General features: G+C 40.8%; 1 long non-coding RNA gene across 1 annotated transcript in view; it reads right to left on the bottom strand.

Moving 5' to 3' along the window:
- Window positions 1-18174, bottom strand: part of LOC126484301 (uncharacterized) — a 51048-nt gene extending 32874 nt beyond the window's left edge. The window contains exon 1 of the long non-coding RNA XR_007587835.1: window positions 18051-18174. This is a non-coding gene — a long non-coding RNA (uncharacterized LOC126484301). The remainder of the gene's footprint in view (window positions 1-18050) is intronic.
- Between the last annotated feature and the right edge of the window lie 7118 nt (window positions 18175-25292).

Raw genomic sequence — 25292 nt, 5'->3', positions numbered from 1 at the left:
ATATATTGATTCTTGGAAGGAATGCATAGGAAATATTCTTTAAATTGAAATGAATGCTTTTTCTTCAAAAGAGTGGAAAAATTCTTTAAATTGAAATGAATACTTTTCTTTAAAAGAGTTACTTTATAAAAAAATTATTATTGGGGCACTTTTTCTGAACAAATTAAATTACAATTAACATACATTATTAAATATGCGCAAGGCTGCTTTTTTACCTTCTACAACAATACTCATCCTCCAGAGTCCTGACCAGAGTCGCGACCAGAGCACACAGCCGACGCATGCCGACTCGCTACTACCGTATCAGACTGACTACTACTGCAGACACGCGCAGACAAGCGCAGACTAACTTCTACTGTCGATTCGCGCAGACTAGCCAAGCAACAACTAACGATAAACTACTCTCTGGTCAGAGATTATGTCATGCCTCGCCCATCGCCGGCGAAGCATACACCTTGCATAACCCTCCACTAGGGGGGCAAAATTTGGCAGCGATGGTGTGTCAATTGGACTTGCCATGAGCAACAAATTTTTCTTAATTAATTAACTTTACAATCACAGAATATATACATGTATATATGTGCAGAACATGAAATAAAATATAGTGCACATGCACTGAGTACAGAACATATCAGGCAATGACAAAATGTATACACAATGAGTACAAAACATATTAACAAATGGCAAAAGTGCACACGCACTGTAGTAGTGAACATATCAGGAAAACACAAATGTATAGGCAACGAGTACAAATCATATTGAGAAATGACAAAAGTGCACATGCACTGTAGTTCAGAACATATCAAGTAAAGACAAAATGTATACACAATGAGTACAAAACATATTAACAAATGGCAAAAGTGCACACATACTGTAGTACAGAACTTATACGGAAATCACAAAATGAGTACAAATCATATTAATAAATGACAAAAGTGCACACGCACTGTAAAACTCTCTAGTATTTTTTTACAACAAATAAACGTATCAAGGAGTGAAATAAAGTGCACATGCACTATAGAAGTCTTTAGTATTTTCAGGACAACTGATCTTATTAACAAATGAAAGGAAGTGCACACGCACAGTATATGTCTTTATCATAAGGAATGGGAAGGATTGCGCCGTGGTTGTAGCACTTTAGGTTGCACGCAGCTGCACTGAAAGTCCATATCTTTCTACAGAAGCACAACACCAAGTAAGACAATCTGAAGCTCTTTTCCTTGAAGTATTAATCAGTGTAGCCAAGACACTGAAATGTCGTAATAATATTCCATGCTATCATTTTGATAGTACACTAGGTACACCAAACAGTGGGACCATAATAACATCTCCATCGCTCAAGGTGGTGGACAGCATGTCGTGTCAACACCATGTTCTTGTAAAATAGACCAACGTGGAATTAGTGCAAAAACCAAATATAGTGCTCCATGATCATGAGGATAGACAGGACAGATGGATATTGCAGTAATTTCTGGTAATTAGGTCAGAAGGTGAAGGACATTAAGTCACATAGTAGTCTTCATTGAGAATTACACTAGTCTAACAACTGATTTGAGTAATTGGTGGCACTCATCGCCCAGTTACTGAACATTTCTGTACAATGTGTGTAGTATTACAGAATAATGTTCATAAAATTAACTGAATATAGTAATTACTGGCACTCATTGCCCAGTTACAAACCATCAGAAGTCATCATTCAAAACAGAAGCTAATGAATGGCATAGCATTAACATAATTCACTTAATTAAAGTAATCATTGGCATCATAGGTAATCTTATTACAATAAACAGTGGCATTCATTGGCCAGCTACAAAGCATTTTTTTTGTATTATTCAGAAGTCATTACTCAAAATGAGTTAATTATTGGCATAGCATTTATACATAATTAGTCTAATTATAGTAATCATTGGCATCATAGGTAATCTTATTACAATAAACAGTGGCATTCATTGGCCAGTTACAAAGCATTTTCTTTTTTTTGTATTATTCAGAAGTCATTATTGAAGTGACATACTATTCAGAGCTGATCAGTATTATTCAGAACTCTCTTAAACTAGTAGCATTATTTGGGACTGGTAATTACTTTGTTTGCTTTTGAGTTATTGCTGCAAATGAAGATGTGTAACGTCATTCGTCATGAGTCAGCGGTAGCAAGGTTATGAAACAAGTGGAGTATATGTGATCACATTCATAAATGATAGACACAACTGGGTAAAAAAAATGCAAGTACTAGCACAGGTTTAATAAGTAACAGGTTTAGTAAGTATCATGAAAAGCTTCTAGTGCAAAAAATACAAAATGGATTATTGAGCTGAAAGAAGAAACGCATATTATGCTGAAAAGTAATGAACTTCGAATTAACAGGTAGTGAAATGTGTATAAAAATATATGTGTTCTCTAGCTGTCCTTTCCAAAACCTTCAGTCATCATACCATACGATATAAAACATACTGTCAAAACGAACTGCAACAAATACTTAAATAACTACATAGCATCTCTTAACTAACAGCAAATATATAAACTTCATAATTATTTTCATCTGCAAAGAAAAGCTTCATTATCCATATCACCATAACTCCATTATTATCATCACCTCTAAAGAAAAACTTCATTATCCATAGTAGCATATTCTTCATCATTATTCATCACCATTCATTATCATCTGCAAAAGAGTCGCTTCATTATTCATTATACAACTATTCCTTATTTCTAGCATATTTCATCACTAAAATTAAGATGTGTAGTTCTGTCTGACAGCCTGCATCAATCGCCTCGTATTCTGAAAGAAAAAATTAGTTAAGACTGCTATTCTACGATGTGTATAGTATATTCTTGTTAATGCTTGTTAATTCTGATCCATTTACTCTTCATCACGAGGTATTGCATCCTCTTTCGTTCATTCCGAAGGTGAAATTCCCATTTCTGTTTAATTTATTTCGTTTACACGTTATTTCTTTCTGAAAATGATGAACAAAGATTAATGTCTTGCATTTAATTCATATACCCATTAGATAAAAACTGGTTTATAGTAACATAATTGTGCATACAGCATAGCATGACAGAAAACATAATATGTTAAAAACATCGACAGTGTTCAGAAGCAAAAATGTACACAGTGTATCACAATGTAGCAGCAAAAAAAAAAAAAGTAAAGTAGTCACGATGTTTAGCTATCATAAGGCAAAATGTTAAAGCCAACTGGTGTTTGTTATACCTTAAATACTTCATAGTACATACAAACAAAACAGGAAAATAATCATACATACATAAAAAATGGAAAATATGCACGGTCTGGTGTGTAACGACAAGAAAAGCGATCTGCTAACCTTACCTTGCCGGGCACTTGCCAAGAAAAAATGCGATAATCATCAGTACGATCTACTAACCTTACCTTACCAGGCACTTGCCAAGAAAAAATGCGATAATCATCAGTAAGTAGTCACATAAATATAATTGCATAAGTGGTCATAAAATGTTAGGAAATGGCATTACAGTGCGATAAATCATAAAGTATCTTCATTCAATAAAAGGTTTGACGTTCGACACGTGGTGGTTCCCTTTGGTTTTTCTGGTTCTCAAAGTTTCGACGTGTACTACATTGGGGTGAGGAATGCTGCGAATCCGATATGGACCTGCGTATAGAAATTCAGATTTACTGCACCTACTCTTTCCTTTGTTGGATAAATAGTGTGTACGTACTAATATCTTCTGTCCAATGTGAAAGTCACGGCGTGTACAAACCTGTTTTTGCTGTCTACTCCGGCGCTCTGCGGCACGTTTGATGTTGTTCAGCGCAATGTCAATTATTTCATGGTGTCGTAGTCGACGAGATGTAGGAAATGTTACTAATTCTTTGATTTTGTTAGGTGGTTCAACGTTTTTCAGTATAACAGACGGAGATAGCATAGTAGATTCATTCGGTATGGAATTAATTACATCTTGGAATGAGAGTATGTGTGTGTCCCAATCAATATGTTTTTTATGGCAGTAAATTCTACATAGTTTACCAATTTCTTTCATTAATCGTTCACAAGGGTTCGAAGAAGCATAGTACCTGGATATATATATATCGGAGAAATGTTTCTAACTCGTAACATACGTGTCCATATAGCAGATCGAAACTGTGGTCCATTGTCGGAAATTACTTTCAACACATGCTCTACATGAAATAGAAATTGTTTTACAAATGCTTTCGATACAGTTTTAGCAGTAGCTTTGCGTAACGGAGTGAAGGTAACAAATTTTGAAGTGAGTTCGACAGCGACAAAGATGTAGCAAAAACCTCTATTAGTTCTAGGAATCGGACCAAAAATATCTACAGCGGCCATGTGTCTTAATTAAACAGGAACAATGGGATGTAATGGAGGAATATCTGAAGTCGTATCTGATTTAGCTTTCTGGCAGATTTTACATGACGCTAAAACTCGTCGAATACGTTTCTCCATGTTGGTAAAATAACAGTTCTGTCTCAGTATAAGAAAACATTTTCTGGCTCCGTAATGTGCATAACTTAAATGAGTATACCAGATTAATTTGTTAACAAGTTCGTCAGGAATGCATAATAACCAATTGTTGCTGTCAGGATGAGAGCGGCGAAACAGAATGTCATTGCGTACAGTGTAATGGTTTCTAATGGTAACATTATTCCTATCTTGCCAAAGGTGTTTAATCTCTTTCCATACGTTGTCTTTATTCTGCTCTTGTGCTATGTCTTGTAATGACGACGAAATGAAATTTTCAAATGCAACTTGTTGAATGTACATGACGCTGAAATTTGCTTTGTAGAAGTTGGTTGCGATGTCTTGCTGATTGTTGCTGAGAGAACGAGATAGTGCGTCTGCTACAATATTTTGTGTACCGGGAATGTGAACAATTGTAAAATTAAATTCCTGTAAATAAAGTTTCCATCTACTTAATCTGTCGTGTGTAAATTTAGCCGAAAGTAAAAATTGTATCGCTCTATGGTCTGTATAAACGGTAGTGAGTCTTCCATAAAGAAAATGCCTAAATCTGGTAAAAGCCCATACAACACATAATGTTTCAAGTTCAGTAACAGAATAATTGCGCTCAGCAGCTGACAGAATGCGACTGGCAAAGGCTATGTTTTTAATTACTGTACAACCATCTTCTTCAATTTCCTGAAAAATATGTACGCCTAAAGCGGTGTTAGAACTGTCGGTGGCAATGGAAAAATTTCTGGTAAGATCTGGGTGCGATAAAAGTGGTGCATTCAACAAAGCATGTTTCAAATAACATTCTCGTGAACAAGATTCTGCGTGTCAAAAGTATTGCTTGCGTTACTGGAAGATGCAACCTGTACTGTATCTAGTCAAATTCTGTCTGACGTGTTATTATTTTCGGGAGGATGTTGTGGCAGTTCCACTATTTGTACCGTTCTGTCATTTCTTCCTGACGTCTTACATTCTGGATGATACCTACTGTCTGGTTCATTCATGATTATTTGTTGTTGCTGATGTTCTTGCTGCTGATAAGATAGACTGTTATTAAATGTACGCTGAAAATTGTGCTCATTATTTTTACGTCTGTCATGATAGTCATTTCTATACGATGCATTGCGATACGAATTGAAATAGTGTGTTTTCTGTACACACTGATTTCCTTGTTACTGTGTGTTACTACACTCCTGGAAATGGAAAAAAGAACACATTGACACCGGTGTGTCAGACCCACCATACTTGCTCCGGACACTGCGAGAGGGCTGTACAAGCAATGATCACACGCACGGCACAGCGGACACACCAGGAACCGCGGTGTTGGCCGTCGAATGGCGCTAGCTGCGCAGCATTTGTGCACCGCCTCCGTCAGCGTCAGCCAGGTTTGCCGTGGCATACGGAGCTCCATCACAGTCTTTAACACTGGTAGCATGCCGCGACAGCGTGGACGTGAACCGTATGTGCAGTTGACGGACTTTGAGCGAGGGCGTGTAGTGGGCATGCGGGAAGCCGGGTGGACGTACCGCCGAATTGCTCAACACGTGGGGCGTGAGGTCTCCACAGTACATCGATGTTGTCGCCAGTGGTCGGCGGAAGGTGCACGTGCCCGTCGACCTGGGACCGGACCGCAGCGACGCACGGATGCACGCCAAGACCGTAGGATCCTACGCAGTGCCGTAGGGGACCGCACCGCCACTTCCCAGCAAATTAGGGACACTGTTGCTCCTGGGGTATGGGCGAGGACCATTCGCAACCGTCTCCATGAAGCTGGACTACGGTCCCGCACACCGTTAGGCCGTCTTCCGCTCACGCCCCAACATCGTGCAGCCCGCCTCCAGCGGTGTCGCGACAGGCGTGAATGGAGGGACGAATGGAGACGTGTCGTCTTCAGCGATGAGAGTCGCTTCTGCCTTGGTGCCAATGATGGTCGTATGCGTGTTTGGCGCCGTGCAGGTGAGCGCCACAATCAGGACTGCATACGACCGAGGCACACAGGGCCAACACCCGGCATCATGGTGTGGGGAGCCATCTCCTTAACTGGCTGTACACCACTGGTGATCGTCGAGGGGACACTGAATAGTGCACGGTACATCCAAACCGTCATCGAACCCATCGTTCTACCATTCCTAGACCGGCAAGGGAACTTGCTGTTCCAACAGGACAATGCACGTCCGCATGTATCCCGTGCCACCCAACGTGCTCTAGAAGGTGTAAGTCAACTACCCTGGCCAGCAAGATCTCCGGATCTGCCCCCCATTGAGCATGTTTGGGACTGGATGAAGCGTCGTCTCACACGGTCTGCACGTCCAGCACGATCGCTGGTCCAACTGAGGCGCCAGGTGGAAATGGCATGGCAAGCCGTTCCACAGGACTACATCCAGCATCTCTACGATCGTCTCCATGGGAGAATAGCAGCCTGCATTGCTGCGAAAGGTGGATATACACTGTACTAGTGCCGACATTGTGCATGCTCTGTTGCCTGTGTCTATGTGCCTGTGGTTCTGTCAGTGTGATCATGTGATGTATCTGACCCCAGGAATGTGTCAATAAAGTTTCCCCTTCCTGGGACAATGAATTCACGGTGTTCTTATTTCAATTTCCAGGAGTGTATTTGTTGGAGCTGAGACTATACGTGCACGCGGCGAAACATTAAAGCTCGGTGGACCTTGTACATTACATTGTTGGTTAGGTATGCTAACCGGCTGACTTTGTTGCTATTGCGGAGAAAAACCTCTATTGCTACCAAAATGTGTTCGCTATTGCTGACAATTTTTTTACACGTACTGATGATTAAAATTTTCTCTGATATTAAAGTTCTCGTGGTTGTCATTTCTCGAGCGTCTAATAAAAAATTGTCACTTTCGGTAAAAACTTGTCGTATCAGGTTTTCTTTACATTTTTCTTAATCCTAGGTAGAGCAATAGTTGAAGAGCTGTTTTGATAGATATGAAGGATAGTAGAAGAGAAGGCAGAAGTGCAGAAAACTAAAGATGAAACAGCACTACTACGGCTCCGGGCCCTGTGCACGCTACGGCACATACTCATTAAAGCGTAATGAATCCCCTGATGCCAATTACGCGCTGCAAATAAATTTTAGCTTTTGCGTTACAGGCAATGCCGGTGGAAATTCAAAAGCAAATTGCTGTATCCATGCTAATTGTAGTTTCTGCATTACAGGTAATGGCGGTGAAAGTACAAAAATAAATCGACGTATCCAGTTCAATGCGTGTACCTGTGCTTTGTCATTATTAAATTCCTTAGATTTTCTTACGGATAAAAACTGATTATAATCAACGTTATCGTCTCTGAATGTGTGAACAGGTTCAGGATTGTAAGAATCTATTTGTCTTTGACTGTTCGGAATCTAAGTCACGTAGTCTCTGTAAATTACCCAAATTATACTGGCTGTGTGATTGTGAGAAATGTTCGGAATGTGTCGTATGCTGTGACGTGTTATTAACTGAAACATTTTTCATCTCTGTCACTTCTTGCTGTAAAGTTGACAATTTTCTACGTAATGTATTATTAGACGAATCTATCTCACTGATCGTTTGCTGTAAATTTTGGAATTCAGGTGTCTGATTAAACGAAATCGGTGAAGTATCATCTGATTTGCTGTCATTATTACTTTCAATAACGTCTATACGACTGGCCAATTCATCATATTTTTCAGTCAGTATTTTTACCTGATCATCGTTTTTAGTGTCAGAAGCATTAATTTGTTTTTGTATTTTACGTGTGGTTTCGTTCAATTTTTTAACGTCAGCTTTGATGACATCAGGATCCTGTGTTAGTTCTAATTGTTCGAGTCTGTCGGTCACTGTTTGAAAGTCTACTGTGTGTGTATCTGTTTTTGATTTAAGATCGGAAATTTCATCACGCAATTCGGTGTTCAACTGTTTGTTGGTATTAATTTCCTCCGATATTGTAGCAATATTGCTGTCTACGTATGTTTTTGCTTTCGTAAACAATTTACGCTTATCTTCCTGTCTCTGTGCGGTAATTGTTTCCATGACTTGTCGTTTTACTTTATTTTGTTCCTGTATAAATTTACGGAAACGCGTTTCACTGTTTTGTAGGTGATGATTAAAACGTTCGTCAATTTGACTGTTCTGTTGGTCGAATTTCGCGTCTACTTTTGCATCCAGTGTGCGCGAAAGTTCTGCTGTCATTTCTCGCGTCCGTCGGCCGTCGTAATTTAATGTATATATTATTATTGTTATTATTATTTTTTGATTGTTGCCGACTTACGTGGTGGGCCTTCATAAAAATGATATTTAAGTTGAACAATGTAATAAACTTTTCATATAAATTTCCTCGGCTAGTCAGTTGACGTTAAAGCAAAAGATCTTTAGTTATTAATTACAATTGCGGCCCACACACGCGCGAGAGTATTTTCTTACCTCCGTTAACCATTGTATTGTAGTCAGAGTCCTGGCTCTGGGTCTCGGCTATGCTACTGAAAATAAGAATCTTAAAGCTAAGTATTTCTGCAACTTCGTGCGGCTGTGGAGAAAAATTAATATTATGCTAATAGCGGGCGAGTTTTCCGCTTCCGCTAATTTTTCATAAGTTAATATCGCCACGTAATGGCGTCGTTGGCTGCATCGGCCGCTGCGATTGTTGAGCTGTAAATTACTTGAATGCAGGTTAATTCAAGGAAGGCGGACATGAAATCGGGATCACCTCTTACAAATTAAAAGTGCACAATAATATTAAATAGTTATATTATATGTTTAACTCATACAAATATGCTTACATTTGTCAGCACACACAAGATGTCCCTCTAGACACATTCAAGACAAGCGAAGAAGTAAGGTCGACTAAAAAATTAACAAAAGAGTGTAACTTGTCGTCTCTTTAGATCATTCTGTCATAAATTATTTCTTTGCAATCTAAACCTACACAGAGAAATTATTATTTTACGGCTACATGATAAAAAAAATCTCTTACAAATTATGAATGTCTTCTTTATAAATAATTTAAAGTCTTTTCGTAATATGGCACTGGGGACGCTATATTGCCCCCCGAAATGTTTATGTCATAAAAAATGTTCGTGTTTTTTGACATAAATATTTCCTCTTTCATGTCCACAGTGTTCACACGCAGATTTTTCTTTCGCAGTTTACATATGTCACATCGTATATTTAAAGCGTTAAATTACTGAGGTGTGTTGTCCACAAAGTGTAATACAGATGAGGTTCAAGGTATACAACCACGAGTTAGTCCGGAATATTTGAAGTCCCAGGGGTGTCAACTGTTCGCTCCCCATTTGGCGCGGCCGTAGGGAAACCTGGGGAAAACCTCGGCGGAGCGACAGACTAACTGCTTTGGTCACTTTCACTTAATTGTTTCTGGAATGTCATTGGAGTACAGGAAATGCATACAAATATTTTTGTTGCACTATGCAAAAAATGAGGTCATTAAAACAATTGATTGCGGTGTCGTTGATGATCTACGCCGCGATGTTTGGCTCGCGACGGCGTCGGTTGGTGTGTTCGGTGCTCGGCGTTCGCGGCGGCTGCGGAGAGGTCAACGCCCGCTCGACGCCAGCGTGTGTCTCGCCGTCGCGGAACGTCAGAATCAGCTGATCGGCTGCACCGTTGGCGATGCGCTTCTGTCTCGGCCGGGCGTGGCGGAGTGGGATGATATCCGCCCCCCGCTCTTGTTGGCAGGAGTCAGCTCTGCTACGCATCTCCGACGTAGTACATGAAACACACACACAAATGGCTCTGAGCACTATGGGACTCAACTGCTGAGGTCATTAGTCCCCTAGTACTTAGAACTAGTTAAACCTAACTAACCTAAGGACATCACAAACATCCATGCCCGAGGCAGGATTCGAACCTGCGACCGTAGCAGTCTCGCGGTTCCAGACTGCAGCGCCTTTAACCGCACGGCCACTTCGGCCGGCAAACACACACACAACCAACGTAATATTTGTTTCCCGCCGCAGATGGTTACGCTAGTGGGAAAGAAGAATTTATTAGTGCGGCAGTTGTTGTTAAGTTTTCGCCAGTTTCCGAGTGTCAAGCTAGCACTGTCTTGCAGAAAACATAACATGGACCTTCTCCCGTGAATGCAGTTTTGATGCAATACTGTTTCCATTACACGTCAGTTTTTGTCTTGATAAAATTATTTATGTTTTCGCCGCACTCGCAGGCACTGGTGAGTGTCCCAATACGAGCTTAGCACAAACATTCGCCGTTTCTGCGGTCGCTGTTTTGCAACAGTCCACTCATCGCATTCCAATCTCGCATTATTGTGCTCACTGAAACTACAGTCTGTCCCAAAAATATTGACTGTGGGTTCACTTCACGTTAACAGTTCACATTTATAGTAAATTCACAGTTTTTCGTGCGTAATATTGGCGTTTGGCGTCCTCACCGCTGTTGAACGTTCAATACTAGCACTTCACTGTCCATATCACAGTTTCACCTTCACAGTATTTCACACTGTTTAAAGTAACTGTTTCGATTAGTTCACAAACACTAATGTATTTCATTCAGTCTGAACTGGATTTTGGCTAGTGCTGGATTTTACCAGTCTCTCGCACTAATTATCTCTTTTTATTTTCCACTTAGAGTCGTACTTGCCTTCAGATTTTTTGACTATACAATTGTATTTCCGTCTCATCTGAGGTAAGTCCCCATGTCATGTCTGCCCACTCATTGCGTACTTGCTCTCCAGAGCCAGGCTCGACTTTACAAAACTTTGCCTCTCGCATTATTGTACACATTTTATAATCTAGGCCTAGCGTGCAAGTTCCTAGATTAATGTTAGATTTGTGACTTTTGTTTACACTACAAATTCGTGCAAATCTCTGCCTTAGCAGATGGCAATATATTTTAACAGTGCTTAGCGGTAGTCGCGTTTACTGATTTGCTTTGTACTTTGTCCACAACACATGAGGTACCTTGGGTGATGTACACCCTGCACTCACATTGTTAAGTAAATTATGGTTGAGCATATTTCAAGATCGGTATAGACATAAATACATGAAACGACTTATACACTATAATATTGAATTTCATAAGTTGCATTACTACTACAGTTCAAAAATATTCATGACACACTAATGAAAAATTCTTTCATCATTACATGTCATTGATTTTTTTTAAATATTTTTAAAGCATTTTTCAACATGAAATTTTTAACATATTCTTAAACCTACGTTCATTTTTTTTCTTCAAAATGCAATTGCTTAAAAATACTATTATTCCTTAACATCTACAAAATTGAATCGCACTAATCTTATGTGCCTCATTGTCTTTAAATATTACACTAAAATCTTAACATTTACACACAAAAAAATACACTATAAACTTAACCTACTACACACAAATGTAAACGTTGCTCTACTGAACGAACTTCTTTATGTCTTTTTAAGTATTTTTCTTGTTTCCTTCGCAATTGTCTCCTCCTTTGACCACGGGATGGTGTAGTTTGCGTGACAGAAAGTATCGTGAGGTACCACTTCGATGTTATAGGTGTAGCCCTCGATAACACCGGGTTTTTCCGAAAACACATTCTCATAATCTGTAAGTAGCTGAGTCAATTCGTTTTGTTGTGCTTCAGTCAAATGTTCTGACTCCCTAACTTTCATGGCTATCAGTTTCCCTTTTTCCTCTTTGCCTTCAGTAATAAAATCTTTAAAATATGCTTGTCTTGTACTTAAGCCAGAATATAAATTCATTACCTGTATTCCTTCGAATCTCGTTTGAAAGCTCCGGCAATATTTACCGTGCACTTCCCGTGTCCTCAACAACGGCAAAACTACACGTCTATCCTCATTCATAAGGCTTACTTTCCCGCACAAGAGGTCGATTTTTGCGTCCATCTGGCGTAAAAATTCCATCCCCAGGATGCAAGCAACACCTAATCCCTTAACTACTAGGAACGAGCTTTTCATTGCTTCATTTCCTACCGTAAACTCGACTTGCACCTGGTGCTTTATGATATGAGATTGTGCACCAATTGCACCTGTAACACGACAATTCTTCACTGGCAATACTGGTATTCTATTATTTTGACTCAAGTACTTGTAAAAATTTGCACTCATGACATTGGTTGACGCACCGGTATCGACTATTATCTGTATTGGTGCTCCATACATATCTGCTTGCAATATAGCCTGCACAACACTTTTGTCGGTTCGGTTACATTTCTGCGGTATGTCTACAAGTTCCTTTTCTATTTTTGTTCCTTCATTGTATCTCAGCATACAAAGTTTATGGCTGTCATCCGTGAATGTGCCCTCACTACACCATTCTGCAGCCAACAACGGAGAGCGTATTGTGGCTGTCTTTAGTTTAACGGATGAGCATTAGTGGGTTGACAGTTGTCTGTCACTTCCACTAACCTCACATTGTGGTTCTGGTTGTTGTTGTTGCTACTGTTGGGTTGGCCGCCCTGCCTCCCCGATGGTGTACTTTGATATTGTGTATGGCTCTGGTTTTGTGGTGGTCGGTTGTAACTCCCTGACATGTTCTGTGACGGACCTGGGTTGGCGTTCCACTGTGGCGCTGTGTTTTGTTGCCACTGTGGTGTCGGTTCGTTACGACCACGCCACTGGTTTCGGTTGTTGCGCCATTGCGGATTGCCGTTACCATTATATCCATTACTCATGCGTCCATCATGATGTCTCTTTCGATTTTGACGATTATAACCGTTGCCGTTATAACCATTGCCATTGTTTGTGCCTCGATTCTGTTGCCGGTGCTCTTGCCTATTCCCGTTACCATTTGGTACTAAGTTACTACCGTTACTGTGGCTGCTATTGTAATCGGCTTTGTGTTGATTATAGCCTGCATGGTTCCACTTGTTTTCGGTTTTCATATCTTCGATCAATAGGTCAACAGAATCCACTATTTCCATGAATTGTTCTATATCGTATTCCGGCACATTGATGAAATATCTTTTAATTTCACTGGGCAACTTCATTTTTATTAATCTGATTATATCACGATCGGACATTGGCTCGTCCCAGTACCTGGTTTTGTTTATATACTTTTCGAAATATTTGCGTAACGTTCCCATCTTAGGATTGTACATTTCTGGACTGTACAACTCCTTTCGTAGTCTTTCTTGGACGCTATCGGACCAGAATTTTTGCAAGAATGCACCTTCAAACTGTTGCATCGTTAGACATTTTTCGGACAAGTCGGTGGCCCACAGTGCCGCGTCACCTTGAATAAAGGAGACCACGAACTGTATTCTTTGTCTTTCCGTCCATGTCCTAGGAAACACATTCCTGAAGCTCTTAATAAATACAACAGGGTGGACATTTCGTTTTTCGCTATTGAAAGGTTGGAATGTCCTGTGTTTTATTACATTGTCCTCTGTTTTGCACGTCTGATTGCTACATTCTGGGACATTCATCACTTCGTGATGTACGCTGCACCGTATCGCATGTTGTTCGTGCTCATAATTCGCATTAGGTTGCGGTTGCGCACTCGCACCCTGGCTACCGTCAGCGTTTTTATAGTAATCAGTGCGCGGAGTCTGATTCATGATCTGTCCGCCACTGTTTACATTGCTTCCCAACGCAGACAGTCTCCGCGCGACCTCCTGTTGCCAATTTGGCAACTCCGCAGTCACACGGGACTTAATCTGTGTTAATTCGGCATGTAGTGCGGCAGCGCTGGCGTCAATATTTACACTCGCGGCCGCAGTCGCTTGTTCTACAGCTGTTTTTATGTCGCTTTCAATCTTTGCAGATATCTCGCGATCCTTTACTTCTAGCCATTCATTTAATTGTTTTTCTACTTTTTGAGCTTGCACTTCCAAATATGCGTCAATACTTTTCCGTGCATCTATCTCCACATTATCCACGCGGTTGGTTAAAGTCTGGACATTGTCTTCAAGCCTAGCCTGCGATATCTGTAATTTTTGCATTTCGCCGGCTAAGCTTTGCGCAAGATCGGGTATTTCTTTGCACGCATCCCGCATCTCGGCTAGTTCGCTTTGGATACTGTCGAGTTTTGCTTCACTGCGCTGCTCTTGCTCAATGAGCTTTTGCGTTAATTTTTTCTCCTGCTCATGCAGTATCTGAGCCAGTTTTTCGTCTCTTTGTTTTTCCCTCTGTTCTGACATTCTTTCCTTTTCCCTTTCTTTCAGTTCTCTTTGTTGCTCTTGCTCATGGAGCATCTGAGCCAGTTTCTGATCTCTTTCCCTATCTCTTTCTTCTAACCTGCGCAGAAATTCTGCAAATGGGTCTGCAATCGGTGATCATACTGGTGCCCCGCTTAATCTAGCACTCGGTTGGCCCCCCTGCCCAGGCAGTGGAGTTGTTACTCTATTCCCATTCTGCTGTGGAGCGTCATTCACCGTCCACAGATCCTCGCCCCCCGCTCCGGAAATTATGTTATCCGAGGCGGTGGCTTGGGATTCGTTTACGTATTGCAAATGATCCTCACTTTCCATATTAACAGAATTTTGTTCTTCTGGTACGGATGCTTTAGGTTGTCCTATCTTACCCATACTAAATTCACTTTAAGCCACTGACGAATCTTTAACACTGATACACACACGATTAATTATCCCCTCCAAAAATAAACACATAAATACACAAAATGAATAATTATCCCCTCCAAAAATAAACACATAAATACACAAAACACCGAAGGTATATCATGTGCACATGGGTTCGATATTCCGCACAGAGCTACACAGGATGCTTGCACAATAGGCCTTACCTTACTTATTTTTCTTTCTCGCAATCCTCTTTCTTTTCTACACTTTTTCCTCTCCAGATCTCCTCAGGGTGTGGTTTTGTTGTTGTACATGTAAAAGAATTCATACAAGCATTAATATTTTACAACAATTAGACACATACATAATTACATTCATTACAATAGAATCATATTAATCGGGCCCCAAAGTTGCGGCGCCAATCTCGCGTCCGTCGGCCGTCGTAATTTAATGTATATATTATTATTGTTATTATTATTTTTTGATTGTTGCCGACTTACGTGGTGGGCCTTCATAAAAATGATATTTAAGTTGAACAATGTAATAAACTTTTCATATAAATTTCCTCGGCTAGTCAGTTGACGTTAAAGCAAAAGATCTTTAGTTATTAATTACAATTGCGGCCCACACACGCGCGAGAGTATTTTCTTACCTCCGTTAACCATTGTATTGTAGTCAGAGTCCTGGCTCTGGGTCTCGGCTATGCTACTGAAAATAAGAATCTTAAAGCTAAGTATTTCTGCAACTTCGTGCGGCTGTGGAGAAAAATTAATATTATGCTAATAGCGGGCGAGTTTTCCGCTTCCGCTAATTTTTCATAAGTTAATATCGCCACGTAATGGCGTCGTTGGCTGCATCGGCCGCTGCGATTGTTGAGCTGTAAATTACTTGAATGCAGGTTAATTCAAGGAAGGCGGACATGAAATCGGGATCACCTCTTACAAATTAAAAGTGCACAATAATATTAAATAGTTATATTATATGTTTAACTCATACAAATATGCTTACATTTGTCAGCACACACAAGATGTCCCTCTAGACACATTCAAGACAAGCGAAGAAGTAAGGTCGACTAAAAAATTAACAAAAGAGTGTAACTTGTCGTCTCTTTAGATCATTCTGTCATAAATTATTTCTTTGCAATCTAAACCTACACAGAGAAATTATTATTTTATGGCTACATGATAAAAAAAATCTCTTACAAATTATGAATGTCTTCTTTATAAATAATTTAAAGTCTTTTCGTAATATGGCACTGGGGACGCTATACATTAATTTAAACTCGTCGCGTAATTGTGTTGCTTTTTCAGAGCATTGTTTACCGACTGCACTAATTTCGTCCCTAAGTGATTCTGTTGTAGCTGTTTGCATATCCCTTAATTCTTGAGCAACAGATCTAATTTCTTCACTACTTTCCCTAGCACAAATCTCAATTTCCTCACGTAATTGTTCTTTAGTATCATGACATGGCGCGGCAACGGCTGTAATCTGTTCACTAAGCTGTCTGGAATTGTTGTCTAGTTTTTCATTCAACTGTTTGGAATTGTTGTCTAATTTTTCATTAAGGTTGTCATATTTTTCATTAAGTTGTCTGGAATTGTTGTCTAATTTTTCATTAAAGTGTTGTTTGAAATTTTCATTATTTTCATTAAGTTGTTTGAAATTTTCATTCTTACACTGTAGCAATACTGCCATAATTTGATCCAAGCCAATATTACCGGCTCTATTCTCTGTGCTCTTTGATGACGTATCTGCAATTGTTCACGTTTTGTGTATCCATTTGGATATTCTGTGATTCTTGAAAATGTTTGCTAATCGTATGTGTACTGTTAGTCACTGCCTCGGAATTGAATAAATCTGTCGTACTCTGATTACACTGTTCATTTTCATTAGAAAAATTTGTCTGTTCATTAAATAAATTTCGAAAACCGGGTGTTTCAAGCTGGGCAGCGTTCATTGTATCAGAACGTCCCGCGTCATCAATTGTCGTCAAATTAACAGAGGACACAATTGAATTCATTTGTTCATCATTAGGATCAAAATCAACGTTAGTGGTCGGTACACACTGATTGTCTGTAATTGAAGGATTGTCATCATTACACTGCGTGTCGCAAGTACTATCGGTCACATTATTTAAGTCGGCTATTTCACTCATTATACATCGCGATGTACTGTTAACAGTTTTTCGCGGCATTTTTCACAAATCAAAAAATCAAAATTACTCACAAATGAAACAAACACAATGCAAAAAACGCAACAAACACAATTATAACAAAGAGCAACAAATTGCCGATGATCTGTGGAAGAAAGAGTGACAAATTAGTAAATGCGTTGCGCCAAATGCTAATTACATTTAAGTAATTAAGAGCAGATATATGACTACTTCTCAGAAGATTCACAAAGAAATACGATCCTGGCCGGATGTCGCCAAGTGTAACCTTCCCACAGAAATGTTAAATGAAAAACAAGAAAATGGAGCCAAGTGTAACCTCTCCACACGTAAATTTAATTAAATGAAAATTTGAAATGGAAATGGAGCCAAGCGTAAACTCCCAGCAAAAATATGTTAAATAAAAAATGTGAAATGGAACCATGCGTGAACTCCCCACAAAATTGATAAATGGAAATGATAATTGACCATAAACCTCACAATAATATTGATTAAATAATGAACCATGAACGAAATGTAACCTCCTAACAGAAATAATAATATCTGGTAAATTTTATAAGGACAGCAGCGCTGACCTTCGGCCCTGTATTCTGAATAACAAAAGCAAAATTCTTACCTCAATAAAAACTGCAACTATATATCTGCTCTTATTTATCGACACAGCTTCGTGCAATGCTGGCGTATATATATATATATATATATATATATATATATATATATATATATATATACATATATATATATTGATTCTTGGAAGGAATGCATAGGAAATATTCTTTAAATTGAAATGAATGCTTTTTCTTCAAAAGAGTGGAAAAATTCTTTAAATTGAAATGAATACTTTTCTTTAAAAGAGTTACTTTATAAAAAAATTATTATTGGGGCATTTTTTCTGAACAAATTAAATTACAGTTAACATACATTATTAAATATGCGCAAGGCTGCTTCTTTACCTTCTACAACAATACTCATCCTCCAGAGTCCTGACCAGAGTCGCGACCAGAGCACACAGCCGACGCATGCCGACTCGCTACTACCGTATCCGACTGACTACTACTGCAGACTCGCGCAGACAAGCGCAGACAACTTCTACTGTCGATTCGCGCAGACTAGCCAAGCAACAACTAACGATAAACTACTCTCTGGTCAGAGATTATGTCATGCCTCGTCCATCGCCGGCGAAGCATACACCTTACAACACAAACAACGGTTGACCGGCGTTGCCCGGTGAAACGTTGTTGTGATGCATCGTGTAAGGAGGACAAATGCCTACCATCACGTTTCCGACTTTGATAAAGGTCGGATTGTAGCATATCGCGATTGCGGTTTGTCGTATCGCGACATTGCTGCTCGCGTTGGTCGAGATCCAATGACTGTTAGCAGAATATGGAATCGGTGGGTTCAGGAGGGTAATACGGAACACCACGTCTCGATCCCTGAGTCAACAGATGGGGACGTTTGCAAAACAACAACCATCTGCACGAACAGTTCGACGACGTTTGCAGCAGCATGGACTATCAGCTCGGAGACCATGGCTTAGGTTACCCCTGACGCTGCATCACAGACAGGAGCGCCTGCGACGAACCTGGATGCACGAATGGCAAAAAGTCATTTTTTCGGATGAATCCAGGTTCTGTTTACAGCATCATGATGGTCGCATCCGTGTTTGGTGACATCGCGGTGAATGCACATTGGAAACGTGTATTCGTCATCGCCATACTGGCGTATCACCTGGCGTGATGGTATGGAGTGCCATTGGTTACACGTCTCGGTCACCTCTTGTTCGCATTGACGGCACTTTGAACAGTGGACGTTACATCTCGGATGTGTTACGACCCGTGGCTCTACCCTTCATTCGATCCCTGCGAAACCCTACATTTCAGCAGGATAATGCATGTTGCAGGTCCTGTACGGGCCTTTCTGGATACAGAAAATGTTCGACTGCTGCCCTGGCCAGCACATTCTCCAGATCTCTCACCAACTGAAATCGCCTGGTCAGTGGTGGCCGAGCAACTGGCTCGTCACAATACACCAGTCAGTACTGTTGATGAACTGTGGTATCGTGTTGAAGCTTCATGGGCAGCTGTACCTGTACACGCCATCCAAGCTCTGTTTGACTCAATGCCCAGGCGTATCAAGGCCGTTATTGCGGCCAGAGGTGGTTGTTCTGGGTACTGATTTCTCAGGATCTATGCACCCAAACTGCGTGAAAATGTAATCACATGTCAGTTCTAGTATATTATATTTGTCCAATGAATACCCGTTTATCATCTGCATTTCTTCTTGGTGTAGCAATTTTAAGGGCCAGTAGTGTAAATTTAAAAATGTCAGAAGTGCAAGCTTAAGATTCCACGAGTATTTTCAGTTCTAGTAAAAACAGATGCACGAGTTAAATTATAGATAACAAGATGGTGTACGAAGTTTAACCCTTGAAGTGGATTTGGCGGTTTTCTCAGTCCATCCGTTGCTCGTTCAGAAGGTTCCACGAATACATCTGCCCTCATCTTTCTGCAGCGTGTGACCAGTGGGAATGGCGAGTTTTAAGCTGGCAGGCGTCGTGTTGCTATTAGGAAATTCTTCATCAATTAGACAGTACCTACCGTCGGTCGATATAATCTGTTCTCGACCAGTGTTAACGTCTTACATCGTTTATTCTGGTGAGGATGCAAATTGCGACATTCAGCGTCCTGAAGAGATAAAAAGTCGAATTATTTTGAAGATTGCTCTTGAGCTGGTCGGAAAGGGCTACTGCGCTTACATCGACGACGGGTAGGATAGCCCAGATTTGGTTGACAACCAACGAGGAGGAACACCGGCGTTGTCGGTACTATGGAGCAAAAAGGCGGTGAGTGTTATTCTGATTACAGAGCTTCTTTCATTGCCGTCACTTTTAGCCATATGAATAGGTATCGCTTTAGGTTTTTTGTATTGTTTCTAGCTTTTAAGTTGTATTTTTGAGTCTTCAGTGCTAACCATCGAATCGTGTTCTTCTGGTTGTTTTGGTTTGTATATTTTAGTACTTTCGTGATTTTTATTTGAGAATTTTATTTCTCTTTGCCCAAAACTCCCATTTTGCCTCGGTTTCCCCGTTAGGTCAATATTTATTATTCTGATTTTGTAGGATTTTATAATCGTTTTTTATATTTTGGTGCCAGGAGAAAGGGTGAACATCGCGTCCTGGTCGCCGTTTTTAAATCAAATTTGTGTTACATTTTGGAGCTTGTAATGACGTCATTAGCCAAAGTGGACGGGTAATTTAGAAGGCTCTGACTTATCCCAATAATTCAGCAGCCTCTGTGAGTGCTTGCTCAGTCTAGATCCCTTCAGTCTCAGCAATTTCATGAAGTTTTGTCTGCGGTCTTGCATTATCGTGTCATGGAAGTTGTCAATCGTTTCCTTTGTGGTGACCTTAATTTGACGGCCGGTGCGCGATTAGACTTCGATGCGAGTCTAGCCTTGTTTAAATTTATTAATCCAAAAGTAAATGGTCTGATGTAGTGGTGTAGGGTCCGCGTAAACACCATACGCATCTGTTTTACTTTGTGCGGCAGTCTAACCCTACAAATGTAAATGTTTAATAACAGCACGAAACTCGGTTTCCTCTATTTTCAATCGCAGTCGGCACACTGACCATTTCAGACGGCTGTCACAAAAGACTGTTCACTGCACATTGTTGAAATTCTTGGTACGATACATGGAATAATCAAGCTTACCAACCATAAAGGTACAACAGAAATTTTGCATTCTTTCATGGATATTTACCAGTCTTATCAAATCACCATTTTGCCCGGCAGACGAAAATCGCAGGAACAAAGATCAGGCGTTCGAGGTAGCCACGAGATTGTTCTGCCTCTGCTGATTGTACTCTCCTCACCAAACACCCCATGCATAAATGACACGCCACGGCAACACAAGGCTGTGAAGGCTATGCATGTCGCCGGCCGGGGTGGCCTAGCGGTACTAGGCGCTTCATTCTGGAACCGTGCGACCGCTACGGTCGCAGGTTCGAATCCTGCCTCGGGCATGGATGTGTGTGATGTCCTTAGGTTAGTTAGGTTCAAGTAGTTCTAAGTTCTAGGGGACTGATGGCCTCAGATGTTAAGTCCCATAGTGCTCAGAGCCATTTGCACCATTTTTTTTGCTATGCATGTCGTTGTTCCGTCTTGTTGAATGTGACCATATAGCCTTGTACCCCCTATGAACTGATCTACAAATGGGATGAACACTTTCAGGACATATCGGTGAGCATTAATAGTTTTATGAAAGAATCGTATTATTACACAGACACGACAATGCACACCTACCAACAATCTTCAGATTATGCAACGATTTTGGAGGGCACTCGGGTTGTTTCTGATGCTTGATGGGGTGTGTTCTGTAAGTTCATGTACACTGACATGTTGAACTAGGCATCATCTGAAGAAACGAAAAATGAGATCCAAAAAACCTTATTCCTATTCTCTCAGAAACCACCTGCAATTCTCAATACGTGAAAGACTTCTGGACGCTTAAACTAATGCAGAGCAGTAAATTTTTAAGGATACAGGCGCAGGTCACTTTAGACGATGTTTCGACTCAACCATCTCTTACTGTCCACTTGCTTTCCATCACTCCACTAATGTCTTGTACTGCTCCAACTCTTTTCGTATATATACTCCTGTTAATCGCTATGGAGGTAATTTCACGTCGTTTTGCTGCTAGGTTTTTCAGTATAGACTTTGTTGGAGGTTTTGCCGAAGTATTTTCAGCCTTAAGGTCTTCAGAAAGCAGCTCCGCACGGGTTTTCCACGAATTGTGCTTTGTGTAACACTCGAAAATGAACACTGTCTGTTTGATCGTGATCATTATTTGATGATACATTCAAATACTGGTATGTTTCTTATTTGGATTTCCCAACTGGTCACACTGGTAAAAGCTAGAACGTTTTATTTCACTTTTAACTTGAGCATAGCTGCTCTAAATTACGACCACTGCTTTTTAGAAATGTAATTTTACGATTTATCATAAGACACCCCAAGTAGGTGTCGAAACCTAGGTCAATGTACTTACCAGTTATGTGCAACCAGTTGGCTGTGTAATAGTATGTTGATACCGAGAAATGCTAACCACCAGCCTGACGTATTGAACATACCAGTATTAAAAAATTTACGGTTCGATCTTCGACTGAGAACTATTAACAATCTTTCTTTTGGACCATAGACCGGTAATTGGCGCGATCGATATATTGACTGGCGCCACCAAAACGGTGTACTGCCTACCAACTGTGACAACTGAATTCAATACGCCTTACGTTCAGGAATGTTCACTGATGCTAGAGGACTTAAAAACAGTCAAGAACAGAGTTCGAAAACGGTGGCGACGATACAGGAACCCGGTTAACAGAAGAGGGCTCCATCAGATATCCAGGATCTTCACCGAAGCGCTCTGGAGTGGCGTGCAGAGTTGTGGGAATGCAGGATGCAACGACTTCTCTTCCATGACAAAGGGGACTGGCAACTAGTTCGAAACTTAAGGGAACCGAAACTGCCAAAACCGGTACTTCAGGGACCTCAAGGACTCGTAAGAGACCCCTTACACAAGCCTGAGCTGTTCGCAGTTACTTATGAATTACACAACACACTTGGCAAACAATACTTTGATGGAATAGTGAACGAGAACCAGTAAGACATGTGGTAGTCCAAATACGTGAAGCAGCTACACAAACTCAATCTAGACTGACCTCGGCCTCGGAAATGAGAGAAATAATACGAAACACGGGGTGTAACTTATCAGCTGGCCCAAATAGGATTTCTAAGACCAGCTGCAAAAACTTCCGCGAAAGCCGATCGTATTATTAACGCTAATATTTAACAGCTGCTTGCTCCATGAATATTTTTCTAACAAACGGAAAATCTGAAGAGTAGTCCCGATTCCTAGACCTGATAAGGATCCAAGACAGGCTGCCAATCACCGACCTGTAAGGTTAGTTCCTACATTGTCCAAGATCCTAGAAAGATTATTCCTAACTAGAATTCGACAACTGCCAATACAGAATGACATTATGAGACCAGACCAGTTTGCGTTCCAGGCCACATTATCAGCAGAACTACAACTTTTGCGAATATCTGAATGTATTGTATATAATATAAATACATCAAATTACAGTGCAGCGGTATTCCTAGACATTGAAAAAGCATACGGAAGGTTTGGAAAAATGAATTGATCACTAAACTGCAATCTATCGGGGTAATTCCTTATTGGCTTGTGAAAACCTTGGATAATTTCCTTACGAACTGGAAATTTTTTGTGAGGATTCACAACAAACGGTAATCAAAGCACTGAGCGAAGGCATTCCTCGGTCCTCTTCATACTATATGTCAACGGCTTACCAACACTCCCGCAAGTCGTGATAGCACAGTTCACTGATGACACTGCCCTATTAACCAGTTGTAGAAGGATAAACGCAACAATCCAAAGACTACAGGCAGATGGTCTAAGGACAATATCATTAAGATAGACGAGACAAAGACGCAAGCAACATTAATCACATGAAAAAGAGCGGATTTGCGAGATAATTTACAGCTTCACGGAAGATACATCCCATGAATGAATCAAGTCCGTTACCCTGGAGTCTTACTCGCCAGTAAATTGTCATTCAAGACACATATATTTTCCAAGTGTGAAAAGTGATAAAGTTCATTCACAAACTGTAGCCCCTCCTCACCAGTTCGAACACGAGCGTACAAATTAAACTTCACTCTACAAATCAACACTTCTATCTGTTGTGGTGTATGGATGTTTCACTTGCAACTCAAACGTCACACTATTGCAAACAGTTCAGAATGGGTGCTTTCGAATAATCTTGAAAGTAGCCAGCTGCGCCCGTACTGGATACCTTCACAAGAAACTTAATATGCCTATGCTGAAAGAGATCTTAACAAATAGCACTCGGAAACTTCTGTAAAATGTTGACACCTTAAGGCCACATACAAGACACTTGGAACATACCGGCTCATTGCAACCTAAGGGATGGCATATGGGGCAAGTACCTAAATCTATAATGGGAGAACCCATATAGATGGCCGGCCAGAGTGGCCGAGCGGTTCTAGGCGTTTCAGTCTGGCACCGTGCGACCGCTACGATCGCAGGTTCGAATCCTGCCTCGGGCACGGATGTGTGTGATGTCCTTAGGTTAGTTAGGTTTAAGTAGTTCTAAGTTCTAGGGGACTGATGACCTCAGATGTTGAGTCCCATAGTGCTCAGAGCCATTTGAACCAACCCATATAGACGAATACACCCATCAAAAAAATTCTTGAAATGAGATAGATGACTTGAACTGTACAGAATAATACGTGAAAGAGAACTACACTATATATTCTCTTTAAACCGATTATGAAATGAAAAAGGAACATTATTTGAAAAAACAAAGAAGTTGCAATTCCCCAAAACATCAAAAAACATTAAATGGTGTGTTCAGTGCACTGTTCAAAAACGTGCAGATCCTCCACGAACCCTCAGGCACTCTTGAATGCGACGGGGCACGCTCAGTACCAACTAGTTGCGTGCCTCTTGAGACATTTGTCCCACTCCTCAATGAGAGCTCCAAACGTTAATGAATGCTGTTGACGACTAGAAATCGCTGTTTTGAGCAAGCTCCATGAGTGCTCTATGCAATTCATATCCGGTGAGCATGCTGGCCAACCCTTTCTTCGGAACCCACGTCCTATCAGATACCGACACACACTGCGATGAGATCGGGCGTTATCATCCTGGAGAGTGAACCCTTCCCCTACAGTCTCTGCGAAACCACTGAATATGGGACGGAGAATATAGTTTTCATGTGCTGCAGCTGTCATGTTGCCTTCAATTGGAACGAGTGTTGTGTGGCGGCCGTACATGATACCTGTCCGGAATACGACTGAGCTACCACATCGTTGGTGACGGTCCACAGACATTGAGGGATGATTGCGTTCCCCTGTTCGCCTCCATACGCGAACAGATTTGTCGTCAGGGTGCAAGCCTATTCCTAGTTCGTCTGTGAACAGCGGTTTGGTCCATTGGTCTCGTATCCAATGTTCATGTGCTCTGGCCCATCTTGCATGAGCACCTCTGTGATGTAGACGGAGTGGTGGAGTCTTTAGAGGTCTTCGGCTGTACATGAAGTCTTTTGCACGCAGTTTGGGTACTTACGGTAGCCCTTGTGGCTTCTCGACGCT

The sequence above is a fragment of the Schistocerca serialis genome, chromosome 6 (assembly GCF_023864345.2).
Source record: "Schistocerca serialis cubense isolate TAMUIC-IGC-003099 chromosome 6, iqSchSeri2.2, whole genome shotgun sequence".
Classification (NCBI taxonomy): Eukaryota; Metazoa; Arthropoda; class Insecta; order Orthoptera; family Acrididae; genus Schistocerca; species Schistocerca serialis.
Note: the sequence above shows the minus strand (reverse complement) of the source record. Positions and strands in the feature narration are given on the sequence as shown.